Source organism: Pleurodeles waltl, chromosome 5, assembly GCF_031143425.1.
Source record: "Pleurodeles waltl isolate 20211129_DDA chromosome 5, aPleWal1.hap1.20221129, whole genome shotgun sequence".
NCBI classification, from domain to species: Eukaryota; Metazoa; Chordata; class Amphibia; order Caudata; family Salamandridae; genus Pleurodeles; species Pleurodeles waltl.
The window spans coordinates 74,479,479-74,495,488 of NC_090444.1; the positions used below are offsets into that span (position 1 = coordinate 74,479,479).

At 45.4% G+C, this 16,010-nt stretch overlaps 1 long non-coding RNA gene across 1 annotated transcript; it reads right to left on the reverse strand.

The window, feature by feature from the left end:
* Window positions 1–217: 217 nt before the first annotated feature.
* On the reverse strand, window positions 218–10,954 carry LOC138295362 (uncharacterized). Its single transcript, XR_011203580.1, has 2 exons — window positions 10,059–10,954; window positions 218–4,062 (listed from the first exon to the last, which is right to left on the reverse strand). It is a non-coding gene; the product is annotated as an uncharacterized lncRNA (long non-coding RNA).
* Window positions 10,955–16,010: the final 5,056 nt, after the last annotated feature.

Here is a 16,010-nt window from a genome sequence, read left to right on the forward strand (position 1 = left end):
AAGGAGACTTTAATGTGGTGTGGACTCTTTTTTTGGACACAAGTGGTGCCCCTGCAACTCATCATGCTGCTCATTGCTCTCTGTGGATCACCCCAATGGGACTTGTTGCCACCATGCGATGACTAAGCAATTTACATACCATTGCTTTGTCAAATGCACATATTTGCAGATACTTACAAATGCATTTACAAAGGAGTTTTGACACGGAGAGCCGGAGTGAAAAATCAATGACCAAAGGTCTGTTTATTTTTGCTGCAGCAAAGAGGACAGGTTTACCACTGGCATCCCAGGCCCGAAGTAAAGTGTGCTGACATAAAGCGTTTAACAGTGATATTTATACTCATACATCAAAGGATACATAAAATGTGTAACTAATGATATACGTCATACAGATATTTTAAGGAGTTAATCAGTTTCCACACACTGGTTCCATTTCCAGCCTTGTCCTTGCCTCCCTTCTGCAGCTGCCTGACTCCCCACATTCTTGAGACCCTTCAAAGGATTACGTGGTTCAAAGGTATAGATATCAGCCTTTCCCTCCCCAAAATACCACAGCCGAGGTCAGTTAGTTATTTGAACACACAATTATAATGAATACAGTGCCCCAGTTAGGGAAAGAAACCAGCTGCAAGCCTATGGCGTGGAAACAGGCTTATTTTACCTAAACAAATATACATAAGATAACATATGTGATAGACAGTGCGTTCAGAGACAACAAAAGCTCAAACTTACACGTGTAAAAGAAACGAAGCAATTCAAAATGAATTCTAACAATCGACCCTTTTTGAGTTTTTTTCTTCTGAACATAATAAACGTTTTGAATAGTTCTAAATTTCCTCATATATGTTGAATTTTACTCCCACTTCATTGAAATTTGCATTCATGGGGACATAAACAACCGATGGGTATGAGCAACCAGTATCTGTAGTGAGGACAGTAGGGTCAATAGCCATTAGGGAAGTTATCTCTTCTCTCTGCATCATAGCTCGATTGGTTTCTAGTATTTTCACTGGCGGAAGTTTACACAATTTTAAACAGGAACAGAGAGCAGGTAAGCACTGCACTAATAAACAACTTAATACAATAGCTATTATTATAAAAAGTATGTCTTTAAACAACCAGCCCCACCCCCCAAACAAAGACCATAACCATGATAAACTCCAATCGCCTCCTTCATATTGGCCCCCCTTTTCAAATACCTGTACTGCTTCTTTTATTTTCCCAATATCCAATTCTATCTCTGATGACTTGTTGACAAAATAACAGCACTTTTGCTGGTACTGATGTTGGATTAAAACACATACTCCTCCTTGTTGTACTGTAATCAAGTCTAGGGCAAGCCGATTTTGTATCGCCAATTGGGCTGCAGAGTTTATCTCTACCTGTATACTTCCTATGGCCTCTCTGGTGGCATTAAATGCAATAGCTAATTCAGCTGACATATTCATCATTGCCAGTTGTAAATCGAAAATTCCAAATCCGGGAATAAGAACATGTAATACTTGAAATACCCAGTTCTTTCGCTCCTCCAGTATGGGTGTCCCTCGTTTGTACCTATGTGCAAAACTCCCCATGTTAAGGGGCTGGGAAGATGATATATTTGATATCACAGTAATGTTGGGTGCCAAATATGCCAGTGAACATATCCCTTCCCAGTTTAGAGGCAGTACTTTATATGCAGTTCTTCCACATACGAAGTACATGCCTCCCTGGATTTGTGAATTTATAATGCTGTATTTTATTCGAGGCAATCCTACACCCTCTGGGGTGTCATGCTCAGAATTATTGCAATATTTGTAATCTTCCCAGATTGTATTTAGCAATGATACATTTGCCCAGGGTGCAACATATGAACATCTAGCCGTCCAGAGGGGGCCAAGGAAAACCCGGGACAATATTACAGGTGAATTTTTCCCATTTCTATCTTGTTCTCTGGAGGGATCATATAACAATCCTTCTGGATCTACTAGAATCTCATTTTCTCCCACAGTCAGGTTCCAATAATTCACAGTGTAATTTTGATGAGTCCCATTAATTAACGCTGTCCAATTTCTGTCTATTTTCTCCTCTCCTTCAAGATCCCAATTCCCTGTCTTTATATCAAATAACAAAGTGTAAACACACTGTTCAGGAGGGATCTTTCCCATGTATTTTGCCTCTGGGTTTTGCCCATAAAAATAGGTACCAAAACATATGGGAAACATTTTAAGTGTGGCATTCTCTTCAGGCATCGGGGAGAGCTTGTATTCTGCCTGGGTATTAGGGAGCACCGCACACCTAGGGTACCATTGATATTCTTGTTGGTCACATCTCCAAGTGGTATTTGGTACAAGACACACTTCCCCTCTTTCATATTCACTTGGTGATACTGGTACTTCATAAAGGCCTATAGGATCCTCGGGGTGTCTAGACAAGTGCCGGCAAATCCAACAGTCAGTGAGACTTAATGTCTCCGCTAATTTTCCATGAACCTTTATCAATGGATGTAAGGTAGGATTTTGCAACAATGATGCAACACCACTGGACATTATACATATTAACATAAGGGTCACTAGGTACTTCATTATGGTTTTGTAGAAATAGTTATAAGGCCACTCTTCCCTATTCTCTAGAGGGATATTTGTCCTGCCAAATGGATATATCTTCATAATTTTATTGTGCTCTTCTCCTTGGTCCTACAACTTTTCTATGATACCGTTTTACTCGTCTCAACCGCCTACGCGTGTTCAAAAATATACTCACACAATTACCAAATATGTAAATGCAAAATATTGATATCACTATACTAATAATCATATACGTATAGATACAGATAAGTGAATTTTTCCTTCAATGTTCACACCCACTAGGGTTCAGCACCGCCGTGCTTTCCACTCTAGCAGTTAGGCTGCACTGGTTGGTCCAGGACAATAGAGGTTGGCTTGATCCTAGGTCCCTTAGCTTCTCCTTTTCAAGTTTTAACTCCTGGTGAGTCTCAACTCCCAGTGAGTAAGTCGAAATACTTCAAAATTAATCTTCAGTATAGTTTGTCAGTTTCGTTCAGTGTCTCAGCAAAATGAGGGCGGAGGCCAGCAATTTTCAACCAGATTAGTGATGTGCTTGGGTATTAAACAGAAAAAGGGCACCTTTTTTTTTTTACCGCTGGGACTACAAACCGCACCAACCCTAATGGCTGGCCGCTTCCGTAGAACTGGTACTTGGGTTTTTTTTTTCTTTCTCGCCAGTCACAGAACTGTTAACTCCATTTACCCACTGATTGAATAGCGTTGCACAAGCTGCATCCCACTATACTTGTGTTCTCGTTGAGACAATTGTTCTGACCAATGTTCTGGTGTCGTTGCACAGGCTAGTCACCCGTGTTCATGCTGGAATTTTAGTCATCACAGTCATTTACAACCTCGTCGCCCAAAGTGTGCGTAACAACAGTGAGGATAGCTCGTTTTAATGCTGGTACATCAATGGCATCGGAAATGCCGGTGGCGGTGAAAGCGGGGAACTGTATTTCACGAAGGCAGGCGTGCCGTATTCTGCTGAGCAAAGGATTCCTGGGCCATTCAGAAGAGACCTCAGTTTGCAATTCCAAGCTAGGAGCTATCAGGGTGATGTAAATGTAGCTTTTCGTAGGGGTCACCACCTTACGCACCTTCAAAATTCTGTTCATTTGGATGGGCGAGGACGCAGGTTGTATCGATGAGTTTGTTGATCTTCAAACAGCAACTCTTCGTCACTGGGCAGTTGTGTCACCGCAGGAGCAGAAGTAGCACTTGAAACCTGTGGAGGTGTTTCCTGTCTCCCTACTTCGCTGTAATCAGGAGACAATGGTAATTCTGCTGTTAGAGTACTCTGTAGTGGAATTGGTGCACGCTTACAGTGGCTAGCATGTATCCAGTTTTTCCTTCCTTCCACTTTCACCGCTGTCTGTGTTGCAAGCAGTACCTGGGCTGGCCCCCGCCACCTGGGCTGAAGACTGTTGGTTCTTTGAAAATTCTTTGTCATAAGCCAATCCCCTGGCTTAAAAGGGTGACCAGGGCCTTCAAGAGGAGTCGGTAGGCTGGCCTTGACCTGTTGGTGGATCAAACGCAAATCTTTAGTCAATTGTTTACAGTAATCTACAAACAAAGGATATTGCACTTCAGAAAGCTTCTTTGGTCGTGGTACCCCCCAGATATTGGCTGGCCTCCCCATGACAACTTCATAGGGGGATAATCGTGACTTGCTACTGGCAGTCATCCTGATGGACATTAATGCTAGGGGCAAAGCATCTGGCCATTTTAAGTTGGTCTCAGCACAAATCTTAGCTATTTTGCTCTTCAAGGTGTAATTATACCTTTCTACAAGGCCCGCTGATTGTGGGTGATTTGCAGCATGAAATCGATGTTTGATGTTAAGGGCGGTACAGACCTTCTCCATTACCTCATTAGAAAAATGACTGCCATTGTCACTCCAGACTAATCGTGGCAAGGCGTATCTAGGAAAATATTCTTTTAGTAATATTTTGGCGGTAGAGAGGGCACCATTGTCTTTTAATGGGTAGGCCTCTATCCATTTTGAAAACATGCATACTACCACTAACACGTATTTCAGTTTGTTACACGGTTCCATGTGGATAAAATCCATCTGTATAGCTTCAAAAGGGAGATCAGGAGGGGCAAAGTGGCCAGGGGGCGTAGGGGTCCCTTTTCCTGCATTGTGCACTGCGCACACCATACAACTTTTAACCAGGTTATTAGCAGCTTTGGATATCAGAGGATTACTCCAAACATGGTCCAAAGTTGTCTTGATGCCTTGGGCACTGATGTGTGCAGGACTGTGGGCCATAGTAACCATAGCGTGTACATAGCAATTAGGTAACATCCATCTTCTTCTGTCTGTGTCATCTGTGTAACAACCCTCACTGTCTAGTCTACCGTTCTTCTCCCACTGTTCCCTTTCCTCTGCTGTTGCTTCTGCTTGAATATCTCTCACACACTGCATGGTATTTTCTAGTACTTCGTACTGGGGCTCTCCCTTGATGCTACTCTCAACATATGCATTGTCAAATGGTGCTCGTGCTGTTGCTTTCGCTGTAGCATCTGCAAAAGCATTTCCTCGTCCTATATCATCAGTAATTTTTTTGTGGGCACTACACTTAATGATTGCGACCTGACGGGGCAGACTGAGAGCAGTCAAAAGTGTCACAATCAAGTTGCCATGCTGGATGGTAGTGCCATGTGACGTGATAAAGCCTCTATTCGCCCAGAGTCGCCCAAAATTATGAGCTACTCCAAACGCATATTGGCTATCAGTGTAGATGTTAACACTAAGATGTTCACTTATTTCACAAGCTCTGGTGAGGGCAATTAATTCTGCAGCCTGTGCCGAATTTTGCGGGATTCTATGAGATTCAACCACTGTTTTGACTGTGGTGACGGCATAGGCTGCAGTGGTCGTACCATCTGGTAACTTGAAGCAAGACCCATCTACAAACAGCTCTCCCTGTGGGTCAGATAGGGGAGTGTCTGTCAAGTCTACCCGTCCCTTAGTTTCTTCCTCAGTGGCAAAAATGCAATTATGATCAAATTCCACATTGTCCTGAGGGAGGGGTAGTAACGTAGCTGGGTTCAAGACATTGCACCGCTTCAAAGTAATATTTGGACTGAACAATGTTAATTCGTAACCCGTTAGACGAGCACTGGTGAGGTGCTGCGTCTGTGTCTTGTTTAACAAAATATCAACGGCATGAGGAACCATCACAGTGAGCGGATTGCCACCAACAAACCCTTCACTTTGTTTCACTGCAGCTGCTGCAGAAGCCACTCCTCTAAGACAAGTAGGCAAAGCTTGCGCCACAGTGTCCAAGGTGGAAGAGAAGTATGCACAAGGGCGTTGTCTCCCACCTTGGGCCTGTGTCAAAACAGACAATGTACAGCCATGCTTTTCATGCACAAATAAAACAAATGGTTTGCTGTAATCCGGATTACCCAATACAGGAGCAGAGCACATCGCCTTTTTTAATTCTTGAAAAGCCTCCTCACATTTGTCAGTCCAAGGTACAGGAGAGGGCACATCTGAAAGTGTCAGAGCAGTCAATGGTTTTGCTATAAGTGAAAAATTTGGAATCCACTGTCTGCAAAAAGATGTAAATCCCAAAAATGCTCGGACTTCAGAAGGGGTGCGTGGTGCAGTCATTGTATGAACCAATTTAATTCTGTCTGGATGTAATCTCCTTCCCTCCTTAGAGAGGAGGTGTCCTAGATAGGTGACCTCCTCTCTACAATACTGCAATTTTGGAAGGGACACCTTATGGCCCAGAGGTGCTAAATGATGTAATAATGCAACAGTATCAGTCTTACATTGTGTCATGGAATCTGAGGCAATTAAAATATCATCAATGTACTGCAACAACGCAGAGCCTGTGGGTGGATTGAATTGGTCTAATTGACGTTTAAGACATTGACTATATATGCTCGGGGACTCAACAAAGCCCTGTGGAATTCTTGTCATCGCGAATGATCTACCAAAAATCGCAAAGCTAAACAAATATTGAGATTCTTCGGCAATTGGAATGCTAAAGAAAGCATTCTTCAAATCGATTACGGTGAAAAAACACGCAGAGGGTGGTATCATGGTGAAAAGACTATTCATGTCTGGGACCACGGGAAACTGGGGAATTACTATTTTATTAATTTCTCGGAGATCAATAACTAATCGATATACTGTGTTATCAGTAAATGATTGCTCACCATCTAATCTATTAGCATCATTTCGTTTCTTTACAACAGGAAGGATTGGACTGTTACATGGGCTGCTCACTATTTCCTTTATGACACCTGCATGCACAAGATCAGATATGACTGCCTTGAGCCCTTTTTCGCTTGTTTTAGGTAATTTGTATTGAGGAACACGAGGTAACCGGGCACCTGGTTTGATTTTTATTACAATAGGGTCGATATCCATAATGCCTACATCATTCTTGCCTTTGGCCCATAAGCGAGGGTCTATTTCCTGTAGCTCTGGGGGTAAGTCGTATTCCTGTGAGAACATGCACCGAGTTGGGGAAACACTATCCATAGTTACATAGACACCATCCATTGAACAGTGAATAACTGCATTTAATTTCTTTAACAAATCTAATGCAAACAGGTTTTCATTGCAACCTGATGTTAAAGAGAGTGGCGTGTGTACTGTAAATGGGCCTACAGTTACTCTCATAGGTGTTGAGATGGGGCTCACCACGGGGATTCCAGAAATCCCAATTGATGTGGTATGAAGCCCAGACAGGGGAGCCCCGGGGACTGCAGAATGTGCAATAGATGTTCTGGTGGCACCAGTATCTAGAAGAAACTTATGGCCCTCTCCTTCGATTTTTACATCAATGTAGGGACCATTTTGATCTACAGGAATACTTACTCGCCCCTGGCCCTGTCTGTGGCTGTCCTAATAATTGTAGGATTCAGAAAAGAAATCATCAGCATAATATTGTCGTTCAAATGCATTGTCAAAAATATTAGTGTTACGCGGGACCTGATTCTCATTCTGCGAATTCTGATCAGTTCTACCTCTTCCTCGTCCTCGTGCATTACCTGCCGCGTTCCCTCTATGAAGTGACATACTTTGTCTTCCTTCCAGTAATGGGCAAGTATCACGCCAATGTCCATCCTGCTTACAGTAGGCACATTGGTTGATATTTAATCGGCGGTCTTGGGGTGGTGCAGATGCACCTCGACCTCGACCCCTTCCCCGTCCCCTTGGTGGGCCACCCCTTTGCTGAGGGGTTGCATCCCGCTGAGGGTATGCCTGCTGTAATAATACCTTTTTCTTCAATTCTTTTACTGACTTCTCATTCTTTTCTAATTCTTCCTTGTACCTGCTCTCATAGTATTGCGCCATCTGCAAAATCTCTGCCTGTCCCTTCGTCATCCACGAACTCTCTGTTGCTTTTAATTTTTGTGATATTTCAGGTAGAAGGCCATTAACAAAGCGTTCTACAAATAGTGTGACACCTGTTACGGTGGCGAGGTCTTGACCGCTAAAATCTATGAAAGCTTGTTCAATTCGAGTAAAATAATCTGGGACATCTTCACCTATCTTCTGTTTATAAGTGGCAAGCTTTCCCCAATCCACAGTCTGAAGAGGTATAACAGTTTCTAACTTAGTCAATATCCGATTAGGTAAATCTAAAATATCCTGATGCGGCAGGGTTCCTGGTGCCCTTTGTGCTTCATGTGCTTCTAAACCCCCCCATGTATTTCCCAAAGTAGGTGCATCATCTACTCTTCTAATTTTATGCCAAACTTCAGGACCCAATAAAACACCAAAAAAATAGTCAATGTCTTTGAGTGTCATGGTTGTGGTGGAAATGGCAATTCTAAGGTCCCGATAGAATCCAGCTGGATTCTTTCGAGGGTCTGGCAAGTCTTTCTTTATAGCCATTACCTCCTCCCTTTTCCATGGTATATGAACAAATTGGGCCACCGGCACGGGAGCTGGTTGTCCGGCGGCAGTTGCTGCTGCGACTGCAGCTGCAGTGGGCATATCAGGGTGCACTTCCCTCATTGGGTACCCCTTGTCATATCTATTTAGAACATCTTCCCTGGCTATGACACAAATGCGTACTCCCTCATTTATGCTGTTACTATCAAGAATACAAGCCCTACTGTCCCGCCATAATTGGTTTAATTCTTGTTCATAAGGGAGAGGGGTAGAATCTGTAATACAAGACTTCCAATCCCTCTCCAATTTTTCAATCATATACAGCAGTGCTAATTGCTGTCCAAAATGTGACATCTGTTGTATTGTGTCCATAATATCGGTGTGGGTGTAAATAAGATGTGACATCCAGTTATCTGACTGATCCTTGATAACCCGTTTTTCCCAATCCCCAATAGTGGAGCGGGTACTAGGGGGCGAAATCGACTTCATAGGTGTGCTCCATATGGGTGAAAGTGAGTGAGTGGCTGTGCACCGTCGGCGTTGTCCATTTGGGGTATTAGGGGCAGGGGACATTATTGGTAACCTTGCAGTGTTGGCTGGTAGTGGTGGGGCAGGTGGCGGAGGGATTAGGACTTGGGCTATTTGGGTGGCTTGGGCTAGAGGCTGTGGTGGCTGTGGCACATGCTGCTGTAGTGGTGCACCTGGATTTCCCAAATTGTGCCCTTGCCCTTGCTGCTGTTGCGGTGCCCCCATGATAGGTTGGGCTACTGCAGGGGGTGTGTAAGGTGGAGGTGCAGTAGGGCTATTATCTAATAGCTGTAGCATTACCTCATCTTCCTCTAATGCATGTTTGGGTTCTGTTGGCTTTGATACATAACTTCCCTCCACCTGGGCCCTATGGACTCTGTCTTCAGACTCAATTCTTTTCTGGGTTTGGGAATGGTGGTACAGGGCGGCTTTCTGCATGATGGTTCTCCGGTTCTCCTTCTCTAACAGTTTATCTGACTTCGTTTTTCTTTTGGTGGCCTCAATTTCCCATTTTCTGTATACTTCAAACATATGTTGTCTAGCCTTTTTATGAAACAAACATTCCTGTAGGTAGGTTAGTTTCTTTAAATCAAAAGACCCATCCTCCGGCCACTGGAGGTCAGGACAATGTCTAGTATATTTGCGCCATATACTATTATACAAATTATTCTCTAAACCATAATCCTTTAACATGTCCCACCCTGGTGTTCCCTCTTTTGGAATGGGTTGCTTTTTATCTAAACGTGGCACATGATTTCGACGAAAACAAAGACATAACCCTTGCCAACATTTCTTATTTCCCATATCTAACCTTTTAATTTTTCAAAATGCAACACGCACCAAATTTCAAAATGCAACCTGCACCGAAAAAAAAACCTTTTTCAAATGTGCACCAAAGAAAACCTTTTCAAATATTTACCAACTTACAAATTGCTCCAGGCCTGGGCAAATTACTCAAACAAGAAAAACACATGTAATACAAATTGTCAAATGGTACCTTGTACAAATGCAAATTTACCAAGAACTAATCATTCCCAAAAATGATAAGTTATCCAAAAACAATTATTCTCTCAAATGCAAGTTAAAGCAGACAAATAGCCAGCGAGGAACAGTCTTACCTGACTATCTGCTTTTTCCTGGATTTCTCTCCGGCCGCCCGTGTCAGACTAATCCGTCAAGATAAACACCGATGTTTCAGGGACTTCGCTGGGACATCATGAGAAAGCGGGGGGAAACCTGCCCGGTGGATAAGATGCAGCTGCTTCTGAAACTAAGTCTTTGTGCAGGGGCCCCTGGAATCTACACCTCCGGAACGGCGTCCCCCCACTGGCAGCACGTCTCGTGACAGAGCTACTGAAGATATCCACTGGAAGGTCCCTGTTCGGGCGCCAAATTGTCAAATGCACATATTTGCAGATACTTACAAATGCATTTACAAAGGAGTTTTGACACGGAGAGCCGGAGTGAAAAATCAATGACCAAAGGTCTGTTTATTTTTGCTGCAGCAAAGAGGACAGGTTTACCACTGGCATCCCAGGCCCGAAGTAAAGTGTGCTGACATAAAGCGTTTAACAGTGATATTTATACTCATACATCAAAGGATACATAAAATGTGTAACTAATGATATACGTCATACAGATATTTTAAGGAGTTAATCAGTTTCCACACACTGGTTCCATTTCCAGCCTTGTCCTTGCCTCCCTTCTGCAGCTGCCTGACTCCCCACATTCTTGAGACCCTTCAAAGGATTACGTGGTTCAAAGGTATAGATATCAGCCTTTCCCTCCCCAAAATACCACAGCCGAGGTCAGTTAGTTATTTGAACACACAATTATAATGAATACAGTGCCCCAGTTAGGGAAAGAAACCAGCTGCAAGCCTATGGCGTGGAAACAGGCTTATTTTACCTAAACAAATATACATAAGATAACATATGTGATAGACAGTGCGTTCAGAGACAACAAAAGCTCAAACTTACACGTGTAAAAGAAACGAAGCAATTCAAAATGAATTCTAACAGCTTTGCATGTTCCATGCATTCTCAAATAGATTACGTTTGTATACCGGCTATGAAGCGTCACACGGTGACCTCCTGCGTCATACTTCCCATGGGGCTCTCAGGTCACTCACTTATCCAGTCAACCATCTATCGTCGATGGCAGAGTGCACCAGCGGTATTGTGAATGAACACCTGGTGGCTTTAAGATGATGATTTCATGGAGTATTTGAGGGGTAAAATTGTTGAATATTGTCTCCTCTGTGGCAATGGTATGGCAGGCCTTTAAACTGGTTAGCTGGGGCTATGCTATGAGCCACATTGGCAGCTAATTGACCACTAGGAGGAAAGAAATTGGCCATTTGGGGAGGGAGGGCCAGGCTTTTTAATTACAGATAGGGATTGTCTTCTCTGGCAAACAAAAGTTGCTCAATACAACGCTGAATGGCTGGTTATACTAATGAAGTAGAATATTTGAAATGGACGTCAAGGCGGGGAAACTTCTGTATTGGCCGGCAATTAAAGATTATGGACCTGATTTAGATTTTGGCGGACTGTTTACTCTGTCACAATGATGACAGATATCCTGTCCGCCAAAATATAAATCCCATTATTTACAATGGGATTTATATTTCGGCAGACAGAATATCCGTCAGCTGAAATCTAAATCAGGTCCTATGTCTCGTGAATTGTCCCATCTACAGGGGCGGCTCCTCCATAAGGGCGGAGGAGCGTAACCCCCGCCAGCAGCAACCACTGCAAATTCTTTCACAAGGAAGGGATAATAAACTATTTATTATCCCTTCCTTGTGAAAGGGGCGGGGCATTGTCGGTGACGAGCAGGGGGAAGTGCACTGTGCACTCCCCTCAGAGTGTATATGTGTTTGGCCGGCCGTCTTGGACCGGTCAAAGACACATGCACACAGGGCTCTCTCCAGCCCAGAAACACCGCCAGGGCACTCCCAGCCAATCCTAACGCTGCTTTGAGCAGCTTCAGGATTGGCCGCAGGGCAGGCTGGGAGCCTGTGCCTGCTTACAGCAACGATGCGGGAGAGAGGAACACGCGCGGTGGAGGAGGTATGTTTTTTTAAATGTTATGTTAATAAAAGTAAATGTATTAGTTACCCTCCCTCCCCTGCGTGCCACTCCGCTCCTCAGGAATCCCCGCGAGCCGTGACCGCCCATCTAGATGGGAAGATGCATGCAAATTGTGTACAGCCTCGGTAGAAATTGCAAAGGTGCAAAAAAAGGGAGCACTCTGCCTCACACTCCAGCAAAATGTTAGCCCCAATGCATTTTGGTAAATGCAGTCAGATTAGTTTTACATTAACAAAAGTAATCAAAGTCTTTCCCCTTAGTAGGTGCAGCAAGTGCTGTGTATCTCTGGACACGTGTTTCTGGGTTTTTGCTAGTCATCAGCAGAGAGCAGCATATTTTGTGGGTGTTGCTTGAAATTGAAAAGGTGTTTGTTTCCTATTATAGAATGTTGTACATATATGTCTTATCTCACCATGATGAATTTCAGAACCCCATTATTAGGGCTCTCTGACTGCGGAAACTGTAGAGGGAGGATAGAAAAAGCTTGATCTTCCTACTACTGAGGAAGAGATCAAATGGGCTGCAAAGGCCCCTGAGAAAACACCAGGACCCAATGGATACCAGTTAGAATTCTTCAAGAAATACACCTCCCTGGTGACATCACAATTAAAAGCGCTGTTTGAAGAGGCTTATGAGAAGCTAATATTACCATAATATCTGCGAGGGGCAATTATCGCAGAAGTCCCCAGAATTCTGCACTTCATATTGCCTGACTTCCCAAAATTAATAAAAAAATCTAGAACCCTTGCTAAGATACTGCTTTGAGACTGCACAGTGTAATGCACATGGTTATACACAAGGAAGAAAACAGCTTCATGCCGGCAGGAGTACACAACATTGCCTCTGGCGCCTGCATACCATACTTTCCTGAGTGAGGGAACTTGGTGGACCCATAGCCTTACTCTCCCCGGATCCACAAAAGTCTTTTGATACAGTGCGTTGGGGTCATTGACGCATCAGGTACTACCTAAAATGAATTTTAGGCCCTATTTTATCCGTTTTGTCGGCACTCACTACGCCTACCCTTGGTCAGAGTTAATGGTGAGGCACGCTACAGAGATCCTCTCTTTCACCGCTATTATTCGCACTTATTATAGAACCATCGACACCTGGTGCAGTTAGAGTTGGGATCCTTTAGGGAGCTCCACACTAGTGTTCTACATTTGCAGCATCACTCCCTGGGCGTGTGTCAGCTCTTCCAAAAGCCAAGACCTCATAGAGGCCACTTGGACAGCAAGGACCCAGAAGCAAAGGACAACAGACACACAAAAAAGGATGGATCCTTGGACGCTGATTCACCAAAATGCAGTGGTTAGCTGAATTGCCCCTTGCAGACCTCAGAAGGTTAACCCAAGGTCCTGCTCTTAGTTCCTCAACATCCTTCTGTTTGCTGCTGAAGGGCAAGAGGAACAGCCAGGAGTGGAAACTACCGCAAGAAAACTAAGCCCTTAAACACAGTTCACCTTCAGTTCCTCTCACTCCCAAGACGAGGAGTAAAAAGGGCCGCAGCACGGGTATAAAAGGACAAACAAAATATTATCAGCTGATATCTCTTGTTAACCTTAATTGGCATTCATTTCATGACTGACACCACCTCTTCTACACTGGTCAAGTGGGGTCAGTTGGTTCAGTGGCCTCTCCCAATAAAGACCGAAGGCGAAGAGCTCCACACCTTGGGAAGGGACCCAGGTGTGGTGTTCCCTCCCTGACTGCACCACAGAATGCACATACCACTATGAATTGGCTGGAGGTCTGCCAGTCAGCCCCAGGGAAGGAATCTATTTAAGGCACTGCACAAAAAGTCAGATGAGTGCAGACCTGCCTAAAAGAGCTAGTGTCAGGACTTACTCAAGAGCAGATCTCAGGGGGTTGGAGAGCCATGGGAGATTTAAAAACCAAAGGGTGGTATGGCCCCTGTGGCTGTTGGGTAAATGGAGGTTTGGGAGTTGTGGACGCGAGTATTGGCATTTTACCCATTCTAAGTTCAATCAATCAATCAAGGCATTTATAGAGCGCACTACTCACCCGTGAGGGTCTCAAGGTGCTGGGGGGTTACTGCTGCTCGAAGAGCCAGGTCTTGAGGAGCTTCCTGAAGGTGAGGTGGTCCTGAGTAGTTCTGAGGTGAACTGGAACGGAGTTCCATGTCTTGGCTGCCAGGTAGGAGAAGGATTTGCCTCCAGCAGTGGTTCTGCGGATGCGAGGGACGGCGGCGAAAGCAAGGCTGATTGAGCGGAGTTGGCGGGTGGGCGTGTAGAAAGCGAGGCGACTGTTGAGGTATTCAGGGCCCTTTTTGTGGAGGGCTTTGTGTGCGTGGGTAAGGAGCCTGAAGGTGATCCTTTGGTTGACGGGGAGCCAGTGCAGGTGTTTCAGGTGGGCGGATATGTGGCTGTGGCGTGGTAGGTCGAGGATGAGGCATGCAGAGGCGTTCTGTATGCGCTGAAGATGTTTCTGTAGTTTTGCGGTGGTTCCTGCGTATAGGGTGTTTCCGTAGTCCAGGCGGCTTGTGACGAGGGCGTGGGTAACTGTTTTTCTGGTGTTGGCGGGGATCCAGCGGAAGTTCTTTCGGAGCATGCGAAGGGTGTGGAAGCAAGATGACGAGACGGCGTTGACCTGCTTGGTCATGGTGAGGAGGGGGTCCAGGATAAATCTGAGGTTGCGTGCGTGGTCTGAAGGGGTTGGTGTGGTGCCCAGGGCCGTGGGCCACCAAGAGTCGTCCCAGGCGGACGGGGAGTTTCCGAGGATGAGGACCTCTATCTTGTCTGAGTTCAGCCTCAGGCGGCTGAGCTTCATCCATTCCGCGACGTCTTTCATTCCTTCCTGTAGGTTGGTTTTGGCGGTGGCCGGGTCTTTGGTGAGGGAGAGTATCAGCTGGGTGTCGTCGGCGTAGGAGATGATGTTGATGTTGTGTTTGCGAGCGATGTTGGCGAGGGGGCTCATGCAGATATTGAAGAGGGTAGGGCTGAACGAGGAGCCTTGTGGAATGCCGCAGATGATCTCGGTGGGTTCTGAGCGGAAGGGTGGGAGGAAGACTCTTTGGGTTCGGTCAGAGAGGAACGAGATGATCCAGTCCAGGGCCTGTCCTTGGATACCAGTGGAGCGGAGGCGGGTTATTAGGGTGCGGTGGCACATGGTGTCGAAGGCATCCAAGAGGTCTAGGAGGATGAGGGCGGTTTCCGTGCTGTGGTTGGCCCGAAAACCAGATTTCGAGGGGTCGAGCAGGTTGTTGTCTTCGAGGAAGTTGGTCAGTTGCTTGTTGACGGCCTTCTCAGTGACCTTGGCCGGGAAGGGGAGGAGCGAGATGGGGCGGAAGTTCTTCAGGTCGTTGGGGTCACCGTAGGTTTTTTCAGGAGGGCGTTGACTTTCGCATGTTTCCAGCTCTCGGGAAGGTGGCAGAAGCAAACGAGCTGTTGATGATGCTCTGGAGGTAGGGGGCGTTGATGGCGTCGGCTTTGTTGAAGATGTGATGGGGGCACGGGTCCGAAGGGGAGCCGGAGTGGATGGTGTTCATGGTGATTCTAGTCTCTTCGGAGCTGATGGGGGTCCAGGCGTTGAGGGTAATGGCTGGGGCTGTTGGTTCAGTGGTGGTCGGCGGGATCTGGGGTCCGAAGCTGTCGTGTAGGTCGGTGATCTTTTGATGGAAGAAAGTAGCGAGGGAGTTGCAGAGTTCTTTTGAGGGCATGATGGTGTTGGAGCTGACGTTAGGATTGGAGAGCTCTTTGACGATGTTGAAGAGTTCTTTGCTGTTGTGAGTGTTGTTGTCCAGTCTCTCTTTGTAAGATGTTCTTTTGGTGGAGCGGATCAGCTGGTGGTGTTCACGGGTGGCGGTCTTGAGGGCTGACATGTTTTCTGCAGTGTGTTCTTTGCGGCAGGTTTTTTCGAGGGAACGGCAGGTTTTCTTGGATTCTTTCAGGGCGTCTGTGAACCGAGGAGGTTTCCTGATGTTGGTCTCTCTTGGGTGGCTTCTGAGAGGGGCGA